At 40.3% G+C, this 16,354-nt stretch overlaps 1 long non-coding RNA gene across 1 annotated transcript in view; it reads right to left on the reverse strand.

Moving 5' to 3' along the window:
- The window catches only part of LOC135964970 (uncharacterized), a 28,179-nt gene extending 20,091 nt beyond the window's left edge, over nt 1-8,088 (reverse strand). The window contains exon 1 of the long non-coding RNA XR_010577704.2: nt 7,762-8,088. This is a non-coding gene — a long non-coding RNA (uncharacterized lncRNA). The remainder of the gene's footprint in view (nt 1-7,761) is intronic.
- Between the last annotated feature and the right edge of the window lie 8,266 nt (nt 8,089-16,354).

Here is a 16,354-nt window from a genome sequence, read left to right on the forward strand (position 1 = left end):
CTGAAAAAATGTATAAGGAACAACAGAGTTTTAAACATTACTATTTTTCAACTGCTGTGTTAACTGATTTAGGCAAAAATCATCAGTGGATCCTAAAATTATTGGGTGATAGTTTGTTGAGGAACAAAATACTTATACAAACTCAAAGCATCTTCTCATATTACTTATTAATTACAAAGGGGAAAATGGTACCTTTACCTAAATCTGATAGATACTACTTCAGCCAAGTGATTACCGTCAACATCACCCATGATGGGATGAACTGACATCAGATGATTCCTGCCATGATGCACCAAAAGAGACACACATCATTTACATTGTATTCCTGCCAAGAATGCATACTCATAATCAAATCACAAGAAGGCACTCGGACTAACCTCAAGTGCCCAGATCTTAGTTTCTACATTCTACTAATCAACATTCTGTAAAACAATAGGCAAGTACTCTTTCAAAATGTTAAAGTCACGAAAAACCATAGAAGGCTGATAAATCATTGCACATTAAAGGACACTAAAGAAACATGATAAAGAAATATAATGTGCGATCCTGGATTAAATCCTAGATTAAATAAATACAAAGTTGTTATATTCTTTTTTTCCCCCAGCTCTGTCACCTAGGCTGGAGTGCAGTGGGGCAATCACAGCTCCCTGCAGCCTCAATCTCTGGGACTCAAGTGATCCTCCCACCTCAGCCTCCCGGGTAGCTGAGACTACAGGTGCATGCCACCACAACCTGCTAAATTTTTTTTATTATTATTTTTTAGAGATGGGGTTTTGCCATGTGGCCCAGGCTGGTCTCATACTCCAAGGCTCAAGGGAATCTATCTGCCTGCCTCAGCCACCCAAAGTATTGGGATTACAGGCATGAGCCACCACATCTGGCCTAAACATTGCTATATTCAATATTAGTATAGTAGTAAAATTTGAATAAGGGCTGTATAACAGGTAACATTAGATCAATGTTAAATTTTCTGAATTTGATAATGAGACTGTCCTGATTCCAGTTGATCTTTTCAACTTACTCTCAAATGTTTCAGAGAAAAAAAAGAATAAGAAGAGTATGTGTGTGTGCGTGCGAGAGAGAGTGGGAGAGGTAGAGACAGAAAGCACAAATGTGTCAAGGTGCTAATAAAATGTGAAGTTTTCAAATTTTTAATTTATAAAGAAAAGAAATTATCTCATTCAAATTTGTATCCTCAGCACATCCTAGCATTGCCCTGGAATATAGTAGATGCTCAATATATGTTCACTAAATGCTTAAATGAAATGACAAAGTCTAATCTGGACTCTTACTTGCAAGTGATAAGACATTCAGTTTAAACTGCCTAAACATAATAGGAACTCAGTACATTAAACTGTAATCTCAAAGGGTATAGCAGTTGGCATAGCTGGATCCAGGTGTTCACTTGATGTGATCACGATCTGGACTCCTCTTTTTCTCTCAGCCCTATTTTTCTTTGTGTTGGCTTTACTCTCTGCTATGACTTGAATGTGTACCCCACATTTCATATGTTAGTATATTTGGAGGTGGTGAGGGCCTTTGGGGGTAATTTGGATTAGATAAGGTCATCAGGGTAGGGCCCCCATAATGGACCAGTGGCTTCATAAGAAGAGGAAGAAAGACTTGAGCTGGCATGCTCTTGTCCTCTTGCCATATGATGCCCTCCACCATGCTATGATGCAGTAAGAAGGCTCTGACCAGATGTGGATCCTTTGGCCTTGGACTTCCCAGCCTCCTGAATTGTAAGAAATAAATCTTCCTTCTTTCCTTCCTTCCTTCTTTCCTTCCTTCCTTCCTTCCTTCCTTCCTTCCTTCCTTCCTTCCTTCCTTCCTTCCTTCCTTCCTTCCTTCCTCCCTCCCTCCCTCTCTCTCTTTCTTTCCCTCTCTCTCTCTTTCTTTTTTTTTGAGACAAAGTCTCACTCTGTCACCCAGGCTAGAGTGCAGTGGTACAGTCCTGGCTCACTGCAGCCTCCACTTGTGTTCACTTCCTAGGCTCAAGTGACCCTCCTACCTCGGCCTCCTGAATAGCTGGAACTATAGGTGTGTGCCGCTACACTTGCCTAATTAAAAAAAATTATTTTTTTTTTTAGAGATGAGGTCTCACTATATTACCCAAGCTGGTCTTGATCTCCTGGGATCAAGGGATCCTCCTACTTTGGCCTCCCAAAGTGCTGAGATGATAGGTGTGAGCCACCATGCCCTGCCAATAAATAAATTTATTTTATTTATAAATTACCCAGTCTGTGGTGTTTCATTATAGCAACCGAAAATGGACCAACACACTCTCTCAAACTGGCTCTTCATATAGTGGCATCATACAGCTCTCTAGTTCAGCAGAAATAAAGATTCTTTGGTCCAGTTGTTTCATAAACATCCACCACTAATCTCATAGAACTGATTTGAGTTGCCAGAGAGGATGAAAAATGCTAATGAGCATATCTGAGACTTGTGACTTTCACCCAATCCATGTGGAGTAAGAAAAGGATAAGTGTAGTTCTCTAAGGAAATCAGGTGGTAGAATGAGGCAAAGCTAAGCCACGCTGGAACCAATGATGTTTCATAGCTGGCACAGAAGGGGAGGTGAGTGAGCAGTAGGTGGTACACATGTAATAAGCCTTTAGGGCAGTGGTCACAAGTTGGCAGACCATGGGCCAAATACAGCAGACAGATGTGTTTTGTTTGAACTCCCTGCTATGATTTGAAAGTGTCCCTTCCAAAATTCAGGTGTAGCCAATGCGATAATATTAAGAGGGTATCTTTAGGAGTCAATTAGGCCATGAGGGCCCCTGCCTCATGAATGGAATTAAGGCCCTTATTAAAGAGGCTTCATGCAGCACTCAGCTCACTTGCCCTCTCACCTTCTGCTGTTCCTCCCCTCTGGAGGATTCAGCAACAAGGTGCCATCTTGGAAGCAGACAGCAGCTCTCACCAGTCACCCAAATCTGCCAGTGCCTCGATCTTGGACTCCCCAGCCTCCAGAACTGTGATAAAATCAATTTCTGGTTCTTTATAAATTACCCAGTCTCAGGTCTTTTTGTTATAATAGCACAAATGGACTAAAGTATTCACTGTTTTAAAAACTGGGAACTTTTTTTTTTTTTAATAGCATCCAGATTTCTGGCTTCTTTTGAAAACTCAAGAAGATCTGGCAACACTGAGTTCACATTCTCACACAGGAAGAATTGGCTGGAGCTAAGTAGCCTTAAAGAAAGGACATCCTCTGTAGAACGACATCCCCCTCACTCCCAGTTTTCTCACGCCTGGCCCAAGTCTCTCATTTTCATGACCGGTGGGATCTATGGGCACTTCAGCCTGTGACAAGTGAAGGGAAGCTCGCGAACTCCCAGCAGGTTCCTCGGAAAATCCACTTAGACCTTAGCACCTCCCCCCTTAGCACCTGCCTGTGGCCTCTTGCATTCTCCTCCTTCCGGCTTTCTATTGTCAGCAAGATTTTGAATAAAGATTTTAGTAAAATTTTGAAAGGAAGTAAAGTGGCTCAAAAATTTCACAAAACTAAGTTTATGCTTGAAAACTACAAAATAAATAGGTAGAAAAAAGCATTCTACCACAATTTGCCTCAAAGAGTTCCCACACTCCTGCATTAACTAGAATACTTTAGAAGCAAAGGTGAATGACTATTCCTACACCCTTCCCTTCTCACCCACACCCGCAAAGTCCTAGAACTACAATCCCTTTAAGGACATCAGTATGAATATTTTTGTTGTCTTCCTTCTCTAGTATTTTCAGAAACTTAACACATGCTGGACGTAGCAGGTGCGATTCTAATTATAATGTGAGTGGGAGTCCACCGAGCCAACTATTTCAGAAGGGCTTTGAAAGTTGTATGAGAGCCATCGAGCTGGTCGCAGCATTGTGCTGCCTGAGCAGCAGCCCATTTGGGCATAGGTCCACTGACTGTCAGCCTCCTTCTGGCCAGTTAAACCCCTGAGAGCTAGGAGTGATTTAAAAAGAAGAAAAAAAAGCCAGCACCTGCTCCAGCTTTGGCAAGAACCCTAAAATAGAGCAACCATTTCTCGTGAGAGCTGAACATCAGTGTCTGCAGCTGCTTGCTTTCTTATCGAAAATCAATTTCTATCTATTAAATAACATAAATAGGATAGCCTTTCTCCCTTTCAGATTCACCACTGTTTTTCCTGACTGAAGGAATCATTTTGAGCACTTCCATGTAGATTTGGAGGGAGTGGGGAAAGTTTTTTTTTTTCTTTCCTGTCAAAAACCATCAATCCATGAAAAAGAAGGAATCCACTTGTAAAATATTTTTTTTTTCAGTTGACCACTTTTACAAGTAAGCATAGAGCTTACTGTTTCTTGTTTTAGTTTTCTTTCCTGGGCAAACTGCAGAAGAATCAATGAAAAGTATACACGGGAACCTAATACTTCTTTTTCAGTAAATACCCAGGCCTCAATAAAAATAGGCTTCAGTTCAGTATAATAGTACACACATAGAGAAAATGGCATGGAGAGAAAAAGGACAAGAAAGAAAAGAGGATAGAGAGTTAATGAGAGCGTATGGTCAAAGATGGGAAGAAAGAAGATACAAGTTGATCCCTTGGTCAGACCACTCCCCATTCTAAACAACCTTAGTCCCTAAACTCAGCTTACATCCTAATTCTGTAAATGCCGCAGCTCTTTAGCCTGGTCCGTGAGCCTCCCACACACCTAGTCTATTCAGTTGGGTTGTTGTTGCCTTGGATGCTCTGATAAAACCGACTTTGTTTCCCCAAACTTGTCTCAATTCCCTGAAGAATAATAAGCACACTCAAGGAGAGCTCTTCCTACAATAGGTTATTCATCTTAATTATCCACATCTTTTCCCAGAGTGCATACAATTTTATGTGTTGTGTTTTGGATGGCTCATTCTTAGGAGTCCAGAAAAAGTATATTACCAGCTCTCTATAAATGCATCCATTCAACCAGCATTTCCTGTTTTCCTGTGGAATGCCCTCTGAGATACTGAGAACTATTGGACTCAAGATGGCATTTCTCACCTCCTCCAACATACTTCTCTAGTAACCAGATCATTAGGCATTCTGTCAAAATATCTTGTACGTGGCCCTATCATTTCTTTTACTTAAGTAAATGCAAGTTGTCCACAGTGAAGTTAGCCAAGCAGAATACATCTTAGAGGGAGAATTATCTATTCCTTAAACTTCACCCACAGAAAATAAGATGTTTTAGAATGTGTGCATGTTTAAAATAGTTTGATTTGAAGTGCCAAGGAAGGGAAAATATTTAAAAATGAATTCTGAAAAACAATAAGGCAATTATAAGTCATTATTAAAGTAAATAAACTTTGTTACTTCCTTCTTCTCACCTCCCCTTTTCACCCCCATTGATTCTGCAGTGTCTCTTGGTTTAAAAAAAAAAAAAAAAAAAAAAAAAAAAAGCAGTGTACAATGAGAGAAGCTAAAAATAGATAAATGCATTTTAAAGTCCATGGACTCAGTAATTTATCTTCTCTCTGCCTATCCTTTGGTTTAGGCAGGGACTCGGAGTCAGCTTCCACTGTGCCTCTCTATCACTGGTCTTGGAACCTTCCAGTTATATTAGATAATCCTTTTATGGCCTGGCATTCTTAGTGTCAAATACAATTGCTGGTTAATCTGATGGCTGTCTCCTCTCATGAAGAAAGTTTTTACAAGACTTGCCAAGACCAGATGAGGACTAGACCAGCTCTAGTGTCAGAGCTCCAGGCTCCTCCCTGACCTCCCTCTGGTTCTGACAGTGATGACAGGGCAATGCTGCCAGCAGGCCTGGGTGAGGGAGACCCCTGCCCTGATTCTGTTTATTTTCTGAACTTTAGGCCCAGAAGTAAAGCCAAATGTCCTTTGTATGCTGTTGTGAAACCAGTTAATTTTCAGATCTATTATAAGAGCAGTGGAGTGATTTGCACAAAAATCATGCAATGCCTCTGCTCAAAAGTCTCCAGCAAATGCCCATCTCACTCAGAGAAAGGCTACTACTGTCCTTCAGTGGTCTACAAGCCTCACCAGCACATACTCACCCCACCTGGCTAACTCTCTAACTTCCTCTTCTTCCACCTCCCCCTCAGTCTCTCTAAGCCATGTGACCCTCTTGCTGTTCCTCCGGCATCTCAATCTTTTATTCATCACTGGGCCTTTGCATTTGATGTCCCCTGTGCCTGGAATGCTATTCCCCCAGGTACCCACAGGCTTACTTCCTCCATTCCTTGCAGTCTCTGCTCAAATGTCACTTTGTCAGCGAGGGCTTTCTTGACAATACTTCATAAAACAGCAGCAGCCCACTCCCACAGTTCACATACCATACAATTCACTCATTTGAAGTGTACAGTTCAATGACTTTTAGTATTATCAGAGTTGTGCAACCATCACCACTATCATTTTCATGTACAACATTTTCATCACCCCAAAAAGAAAGTCTGCACCCTTTGATCATCACCCTCTGACACATCAATTACCCCAGTTCCCCAGCCCTAGCTGACCACTAATCTACTTTCAGTCTCTATAGATTTGCTTAGTCTGTACTTTTCATATGCATGAAATTATACAAGACACAGTCCTTTGTGATGAGCTTTTCCCACTTCTCATAATGTTTTTAAGATTCATCCATGTTGTGGCATGTATCAGTACTTCATTACTGCTTCTTGGCAGATAATATTCCATATGGCTATACCACATCTTAGTCCTCTACTTATCAGTAGATGAACATCTGAGTTGTTTTCACTTTTTGGCTATTGTGAATAATGCTGTGAAAAGCATCTGTGAGCAAGTTTTTATGTGGCCATAGGTTATTTCTCTTGGGTACATACCTAGAGATGGATTCCCATCATTTGCGTTATGCTTTATTTGAGCATTTGTTACCCACTGAGATATTATATATTGACTTGTTTTCTGTTTTATTGCCTGCTCTGCTACCACTAGCATATAAGCTCCCTAAATGCAGGATCTTGATGTGTTTTGTTTGCTGCTTAGAATAGTGCCTAGCCCAGAGTAACCATGCAACAGATATATGTTGTATGAGTGAGTCAAAGAATGCTAAAATCAGAGCAAACTTATGGGGAAAAAACTATTAATTCAATAAACCAATCATGTATACATTAAAATTCCACTTGTGGGAAGAAGTCTGGAATAACAACTTTCAGGGAAGTAAAAAATTCCAGAACTGCCACCAGCCTGTGCCTTAGTCAAGTGACTTCCTTTTGGCTTCAGTTCCTCCCCTTTAAAATATCAGGGTAGAACTAGTATTCCTGGCTCCTTCCAACTCCATGTTCTGTAGTGGTAACATAAAAATGAATAAGTGACTTGATTTGCTCACACAGGTATTATTTTTCATTCATTCATTCATCCCCAAAATATTAAGTGCCTTCATGAGCCAGACACTCTTTGGGTGCCTTACTTTGCATATCAATATTTATAGTTAATTTGGACAACAATTATACCATTGCTGATTTAAATTTCTGTTTTAAATTTCATCAAATATAGCTGGATTGGGCTCTTTAAAAATGAAAACTATCTCTTAATTATTTTAAGTTTTAAAGACATGGGCATTAACTGGAACTAAAAAAAAATTAATATAAACATAATGTAAGTTTATTATTGTTTCTTGCTTCAGTATGTTCCAGTTTCACACAGATACAAAATGCATCCATTTGCAGAAATGGAGAGGGGATAAGTGGGGTAAAGGATAAAAAGCCTCTGTCGGACTCAGTGGCTGTGGCTTTTGCTCTATGGGACTACAATCTACATTCCGAGCACTCACCAGTCACAGCTGCTACCTCTTCTTGTGCTTCTCATAGTCTTCATATACTGAAGGTTTGTCTGAAATGAGGCGAGCTTCTCTATTATTTGCTTATCCAGGGAGTTTATTCCTCGATTTGGCGTAATTCCTCAAGTGTTGAGGGGCAGGGGGAGCAAGAGAGCTAAAGAGTTTTTTTCTTCTATTGACACCATGCCAGTGGGTAAGCTGCACACTTTGTCTCCCTTGTACCTTCGTTTCCTCCTTAGGAAGACAGTGGATTTAGAATTTAGATCCCACTCTCTACTAGGTAGAGCATGACTGTCTGCAGAGGTTAGAGCAAACCAAAGCAGAGAAGCCAAAGGCATGAGAGGTTCTTTTGTACAATGGCCCTGTTTTTGCTGGAGAGTTACGCTTGCCAAATCGCTGGCTATGTTCCTGGACCAAATACTCCAAAATGTACTTTGTCAGGAGAATTTTCTATGATTAAGTCCCAAGGACAGTTTTACATAATCTTCCCACTACATGATTTTAAGAAAGCATTTTGGGAGAGCAAAACAGACCTGGGAAGTCATACACAAATGCCTCATTCAACAAACATTTGTTTACCTGTGATGTGCCAGGCTCTGAGCAGGCGGTGGTTAATGTTTTCTCATCTAACCCGCCCTGAGTCTCCATGAGTTGGGGATCACTGGCTTGCTTTGTTTTACAAATGAGGAAACTGAGGCTCAGAGATGTTAAAAATTACCTCAGCTAGGATTATACAGGTAATAGATAAAATCTATGGAACTCCAAGGAGATCCTGGGAAACAAGTCACCCTTACAAAATAATCCTGTAAAATACTTCTTAGTATTTTATTATTATTTTAAAGATAAAAAAGAGTTGACTGTAAACTACTTATATGTACTGGTCACAAACAATGGAACCAGCTCTTGGTATTGGAGAAAACAAATCAGTAAGTAAATAAACAAGCCTGGAAATTGAAGAAAAAGTACGATGAAAGAATAAATCTTAGAAAACAGCAGGAACTAAGGGGTTCAGAGACTCTTAATAGAAACAAATAAGCATTACCCTTCAAGATAAGTAGGTTTGATGATTTTCAGCCATTTTAAAACTTTTCCTACTCTACTCCATTCAAATTTCAGACAGTGAATATTGGAATGATTTAGTTTGGGACTTCCGCCCATGCCTTGGTCAAGGGAGGGACACTTGACATGTATGCTGGATCTATGTTATTTCTGATTGGAGGTGAGTGTTGGTTTTCGTAAGCGAAAGTTGGGTGTTGTTATCAGGAGAAGAGAGTGGAGAGGCCAAGCGGGCAAAACAACAGATGTCCATGAACCTGATGCCAGGAATGTGGCCTCTCCATCCCCTTGGAGGGATCTATGACATGGGCTTGAGGCTAGGGGCAGATATAAACCATGAATAGAAATAAAGATAAACCCTGGATCAAAGCTATAGCCCAGGCCAGGAAGGGGCAGGCCTGAGCCAGGGGAGATGGATGACAGAGAGGGCACTTGGAGTTCTGAGGGGTGAGCAGCTGTATTTTCTGATCTGCACTTCATCTAGCCGCCGGCACTGAGAATGCACCACATGGTCAGTAGAATGGAATGTAGGGCAGACACCAGCCCCTCAGAAGCACACAGAAACCTGATACAGTGGCTTCAGCCGGATGCCTAATTCCCTGTGGTGTCCAACGTACGGAAATACGAGGCTGGTCAGGCCAGGTCAGAGGGTAAGACCAGCCAAGTGAGAGTTATCAGGGCCAAACTGCACCTTTAGGTGAGACCAGGGAGGTTAGCCGAGGCACTGAGAAACTGCCGCATTCTCTTTCTCAAGCGGAGGCTGACCCAGCTAGCAGCAGAGAGGGGTCCTTGTCGGGGTAGAAAGTGCTGGTACCGGAGAGGGTAGAGGAAACTCCTGTGATAGACACATGAAGTACAGTCTCATTTGGAGCCAACAGCTGGGCCAAAGAAGCAATATGAGCTGCCAGATACAAGAGGTCAGTTTGAGACTGTGGTCAAGAATGAGGCAAGAGACCAGGAGCTTTGATCAGAAACAGGTCTAGAAACACAGTGGGAAGTAGGATGGCTTGAGAAAGTTCAGCATACAAACTGAACAGCCCAAGAGACCAAAGCCTTGTTCTCGCTGGGTGCTGGTCACATGACAGGGGGCCAGGCAACCAATCAGACCACTTAATAGTATAGAGCTGGGCTGGAAAAAAATAGGTCTACCTGGGCACCTTGTCCAGAGAGGACATCCACTGAAGTGAACTGCAGGCAGGAAACAGAGGTCTGAAGGGGAGAAGCCAGGGTCCTAGAGTCAGAGAACCAGCCAGGTGGGCACTAGCCAGTAAGATAGATCTCTGCTCCCAGTGCAGATACCCGTCGAGGGAGGACACCGGGTCGCTGGACTTGGTTATGTTTATTCAGTGTGAGCCATTGTCTAATTGGGCAAGTGTCAATGCTTAAAAGTGAGATGATGTTTTCGTCAAACAGTGGTTCTCAGCCATGGGTCACATTGGAATCACCTGAGATTTATTTGCTGTTGTTTTGTTTTAAAATGGGAGTGTCACTAGGTTGCCTCAGCCTCCCAAGTAGCTGGGATTATAAGTGCCACATCCAGCTTTCACCTGGGATATAAACAGCTTCCTTGGCTCCACTGGTGAGTGTAATTTATTTAGACTGAGGTGCAGCTTGGACTTTAGAAGGTCTGAAAAGCTCCTCCGGTGATTCCGATGAGCAGTCAGAGCTGAGAAGGGCTGTACTAGAGCATTGGGTCCCAGTGAGCATTCATCTGGACATTGGCCCAGCAGGCTTTTGTTGAAAACTAGGTTTCTCATCCAAAAAAAAAAAATTAGAGAAGTAATACATAAAGTGTAATTTTTTTTTTTTTATTTGGAGACTTCACTAATTCTGAGAAGTTATTCAGTAAAACAGCTTTTCCTCCACTTTATTTATTAAGGTAACATTTACATCCAGATTTGAAGCTTATGGTTCAATTAATTTCAGCAAATACATACACCCAATAGTTGGGGAACCTAGATGCAGAATACGGAAGTTCTTGTCCTGGCTTTGCAAGTTTTCTGTAAATTGAAAATTATGTACATCAAAATTAGAAGTTAAAAAAAATACACTTGTATTACCATCACCTAAATTAAGAGAGAGAACATTTCCATTACACCACAAAGCTCCTGGTATTCCTCTGTAGTTACCCCAAGACCTTCCCTAGAGGCAATTATTCTAAATGATTTCTGTCACCGTAGCTTAGTTTCACATATTCTTATAGTAAATACTAGTTTGTGCCTGCTTCTTTCCTTTGATACAATGTTTCTGTTGTTTTGTGAATCACACTAGTTCATGTACACTGTGTGAACTAGTAGTTCATTCCCATTATAAATAAAGCTGCTATGAACATTCTTTATACCAGTATTTTTGTGGACATACTCTTTTATTCCTCTTGGGTGCAGCAAGGTTTTCACTCTGTGTGTGTGTGTGTGTGTGTGTGTGTGTGTGTGTGTGTATCAGATAATATATATAAATATACAGATGCTGAGAAGTTCAACTCAGAGTGGAATTATTGCTACCAGTAGCTATCTGTTTAGTGGCAAACTCTTTTCCAAAGTGGTCATACCACTTTATATTCCTGCTATCAATGTATCACAGCCAGTTCATATATTTTCTGATGCTTGGCATTTACATCTTATTTAGTCTCATTGCAGTTGATGTGAAGTGGTACTATATCATGGTTTTAATTGCACGTTCTTGATTACTGTTAATGTTAAGCACCATTTCATGTACTTATTGAGTGTTTATATATTTTTTATGTCAAGTATCTCTTCAAGCCTTTTGCCTGATCTTTTTTAGTTTTGTCTTTTTTATTATTAAGTTGTAGTTCTTTATATATTCTGGTATCACTACTTTGATGTGAGTACTTTGTCAGATATATGTATTGTGAATATTTCCTCATAGTCTATGAATTGCCTTTCATTTTAACTATTTCTTTAAAAAAGGAAAGCTACGTCTTTTGATTAATGTTTTTAATTTTGTTGAAGTCAAATTTGTCCTTTTTTGATGTCCTAAGAAATCTTTGCGTACCTCATGGTCATGAAAATATTTTCCTACATTTTCTTCTAGAGGCTTGATAGATTTAACTTCCACATTTAGGTTGATCACTCGTCAAACAATTGATTTTGTATTCTATATGATTGTTTAACATAGAATTTCCCAAACATTTCTGGCCATAAAATCTATTTCCCTATATAGCACCTATCTCCAGTCCAAGAAACTAACATAATGTACACTGAGAAATGACTGTTTTGTTAGAGGAATCAGTGTAACTAAATATGTCCGGATACCATCAAATCCATTAGCTACAATCTGGGCCCAATGAACAAGCCACAAAAGGCAGTAAGTTAAAAAGAGGTTGTAGTAGACTTTGACATACCTGGGAGAGAACTCTTTTCAATTGAGCTTAAAACCCATAAATATTCAAAATGTGGAAAATTAACAACTATCAACTAACTTTTCTATGAACAAACTAGGCCCTGATCAATAAGATGAATACCTTATTTGTAAGCCCTTGGGAGATGAAGACTATGCTTCATTCATCTCTCTTTCTCTCAGCACCCAAAACAGTTCTGCAAATACATTTGCAGTTGAAATCCAATATTTTATAAAGGATACACATTAAAATGTTAAATTATTCTTTTGATGGTGAGACTACAGGTTACTTTTATGTCCATTATTTTCGTCTTTATTTTGTATTTCAACAATGATTGCACTATATACGGTTTACTAAACAGATCAACAGATAAATATGTATCATTTTACTGTACTCTGTATCTTTTTTGCATTTTATATTTAAAAGTGAGCTTTGTTTATAAGAAAATAAACAAGGAAAACTGCTTAACATTCTAATGGGAAATCACCTTTAAGTTGTAAAATGAACTTCCTTTAAATTTTAAAAAGATTTAATTTAAAAATACCTCTTGGGAAAGACTATTAAGTTTCCATTAGGAGAAAAGAGAGAAGATTTAGTCTCATCATTTCTTAAATATTCTTCAATTAAGTAATTTAACATTAACAATAAGACCTTGGAGGTTGTGCTTGAATTTGAGAAACTAATAATTGATGGGACTAATGACCAGGAGCCAGGATGTATGTTATGCAAATGCCTATAGGCAGCAACAGCAGATAAGAAAAAACATAACTGAAAGCTTTATAAAATGGGCGTGAGGTATTGTTTACTGGTGGATGAGAACAGCTGAATATTTGGTCTGCTGCTTCAAAATCTAATTTACCTTGAAACATCAAATACTTAGCTTCTAAATTGATGGTTGAAGAATACCAAAAGAAGTAGCTCATTAAAATTCCCCCATCTCAAGGAATTCCTTTAAAAAACTGAGAATTTGTTTTTACATTTTTATAATCTACAGTGGCTCTAACCAAGGATAACCAAATCAGGGACCAGTGTATTTTTTGTGTTTAATCTGTCACTGAAACTGTTGTGTCTTTTCAAATATTATTAGATTTGTGGGATTTGTTTGTTTGTTTTTGAGACAGAGTCTTACTCTGTTGCCCAGGCTGGAGTGCAGTGGCATGATCTTAGCTCACTGCAACCTCCGCCTCCCAGGTTCAAGTGATTCTTGTGCCTCAGCCTCCCGAGTAGCTGGGATTACAGGTGTGAGCCACCACACCTGGCCTGTGTTTGCTTTTTTGTTTAGACAGTTCATCCTTTACTTATACTAACTACAAACCCCTGCACTCTCAGACAACACAGTAGAGAGAGAGTGTTCACAGTAAAACGTCTGTTAATAAGGATTCTATGACACAGGACAACTCATCACCATAAACGAAAATTTTACAGCTACATGTGAGAGGATTTCTTTTCGCCTCAGAATGTGAAGCAGTTTTCTTTACTTATTTTCTTATAAACAAAGCACACTTTTAAATCTACAATGAAAAAAACACATAACATGCAGTAAAATGATATGTGTTTATCTGTTGTTTTGTTTTGTAAACTGTATGTAGTGCAGTCATTGTTGGGATACCTAAGTGGTTGCTATTTATTGTTTTGATTAACATGAAAAATGAAAAGAGAGAATACTTTTAGATCTGAAAGGAGCATTGCAGATGACAGACTTCAGTAATTGCTCCAGTAGACTGCAAAGGGCTAGTTTTACAGCAAGAAACTGGATAACCTGGCTAAATGTTTCATTCATATGACCCATCGGATTAGGGGTGGGCTGGTTGGGATCTGCTGGGCCTGGAGTTAATTTCTCCCTCATTGCCTCAGAGGATGACAGAACAACCTCTTCAAGCCCTGTGCTCTGCTGTGGAATTTGTGATCCTGCCCCTCAGGTCAAAGCTATCTCAAAATGGCAAGAATAGCAGCAGTACTGAGTGAGGCGTTCAAAAGGAGGAGAGCTGGCTGGCCCAGGCTGCTGGTGTGAGAGAGAGATGAAGATGTTCTTGTCAAAAGCCCAGCTAGGATCCTTTCAAATTTTATTATCATAAATGCCCTGCATACAGCCATCCTGCTTTCATCCAGTGGAGTGGGTGGGAAGCAGAGAATCAGGAAGAAACGAGAACACTCAGGACCTGGAGAGTGAGGAGGGCTTCAGTACAGGATATACTTTCTCTGGATCTCAGATCTCAAAGTGATCTAGGGCCCATAATCCCTGAGTCCTCGTTTGGGTTCAACAAACTGACCTGAGGGATCCATATAAGTGTCTTCTAAATTTTTTTGAATACTCTGAAAAAAATACTCTCTAGACTCACACAACATTTCTAACACCAAATGTGGGGCATGGGGGGTTCCCCACATGAAGCAAGTCTCCCGACATGGGGGTGGGGTGAGGCGGAGCAGGGGAGGGACTGGGGTCCTACAATTTAATTCAATCCTGACACTATGTACTGGACGGGTAGCCTCAGATCCCACAAGTGAAAAGTCTCAGTCCCACAGACTGCCCCTACTTCAGATGCCAGATGAAAGTCCGGGCCTTCCTTACTTCTGACCAATCCTCTATAAACCGAGGGTTTCTAAGACCCCCTCCCCTCAGGTTTGGTAATTTGCTAGAATAGTTCAGAACTCAGGGAAACACTTTGCTTACATTTATTAGTCTATTTTACAGGCTATAGCTCAGGAACAGCCCGATGGAAGAGATGCACAGGGCAAGGTATGGGGTACAAAGTGAGGAGTGCAGAGCTTCCATGCCTTCTCCAGGTGCCCACCCTCCCATCACCTCCATGTGTTCACCTACCTGGAAATTCATCAAATCTTGTTGTTTGAGAGTTTTTAACAGTTTGAATTCCATTCCTCATCCCCTCCCGAAAGGTAGGTGAATTGGGCTGAAAGTCCCAAGTTTCTATAATCTTCTGGTGACTGGCCCCATCCTGACACTATCTGGGCCCCACTCTAAATTCCCTCATTAGCATAAACTCAGGCATGTTCAAAAGGGGCTCCTTGCGAAGAATCAAAGATACTCCTGTCATTCAGGAAATTCCAAGGGCTTTACGAGCTCTGAGCCAAGAACTGGGACAAAGACCAAACATATTTCTTTTCACACTACAAACACTTTTTTTGATGATGGAACATTTTTGCTTTCAGGGAATACATCTGAATTTTGGAAATAGCCAAGCCCATTCAATTCTAATCAAGCTGGACCAATGATGGCTTTCATTTGGATAGCGTGTTTCATTTCACAAGGTGTTATCACAATGCCTTGTATTATTTAATCTTCAGGACAACTCCTGGAGCAGGTACAGTCATGCACCACACAATGACATTTCAGTCAGTGATAAACCACATATGTGACAGTGGTGCCATAAGATTATAATGGAGCTGAAAAATTCTTGTCACCTAGTATTTACTATACTATACTTTTTATCATTATTTTAAAGTATACTCCGTCTACTCATTATGTTTTTTTAGAACTGTAAAATAGCCTCAGGCAGGTCCTTCAGGAGGCTTCGACAAGAAGGCATTGCTATCACAGGAGACGACAGCTCCATGCATTTTCCTGTCCCTGAAGAGCTTCCAGTGAGTCGAGATATGGAGGTGGAAGACAGTGATATTGATGATTCTGACCCTGGTAGGTTAGTGTGTGTGTTTGTGTCTTGGTTTTTAACAAAAAAGTTTAAAAGGTAAATAAAATAAAAAACAATAAAAATAGAAAAAAGGCTTACAGAATGTATTACTCTGTTCTCAATGCTGCTAATAAAGACATACCAGCGACTGGGTAATGTATAAAAGAAAGAGGTTTAATTGACTCACAGTTCCACATGGCTGAGGAGGCCTCACAATCATGGCGGAAGGCGAATGAGGAGCAAAGTCTTGTCTTACATGGGGGTGGCAGGAGAGCTTAGGCAGGGGAACTCCCATTTATAAAAGCATCGGAGCCTGTGAGACTTCTTCACTACCATGAGAACAGTATGGGGGAAATTGCCCTGATGATTCAATTATCTCTACCTCGCCCCGCCCTTGACACGTGGGGATTATTACCATTCAAGGTGAGATTGGGGTGGGAATGCAAAGCCTAACCATATCACAGAATAAGGATATAAAGAAAATATTTTGTACAACTGTACAATGTGTTTGTGTTTTAAGCTGTGT

The sequence above is a fragment of the Macaca fascicularis genome, chromosome 9 (genome assembly GCF_037993035.2).
Source record: "Macaca fascicularis isolate 582-1 chromosome 9, T2T-MFA8v1.1".
In the NCBI taxonomy this organism is placed as follows: domain Eukaryota; kingdom Metazoa; phylum Chordata; class Mammalia; order Primates; family Cercopithecidae; genus Macaca; species Macaca fascicularis.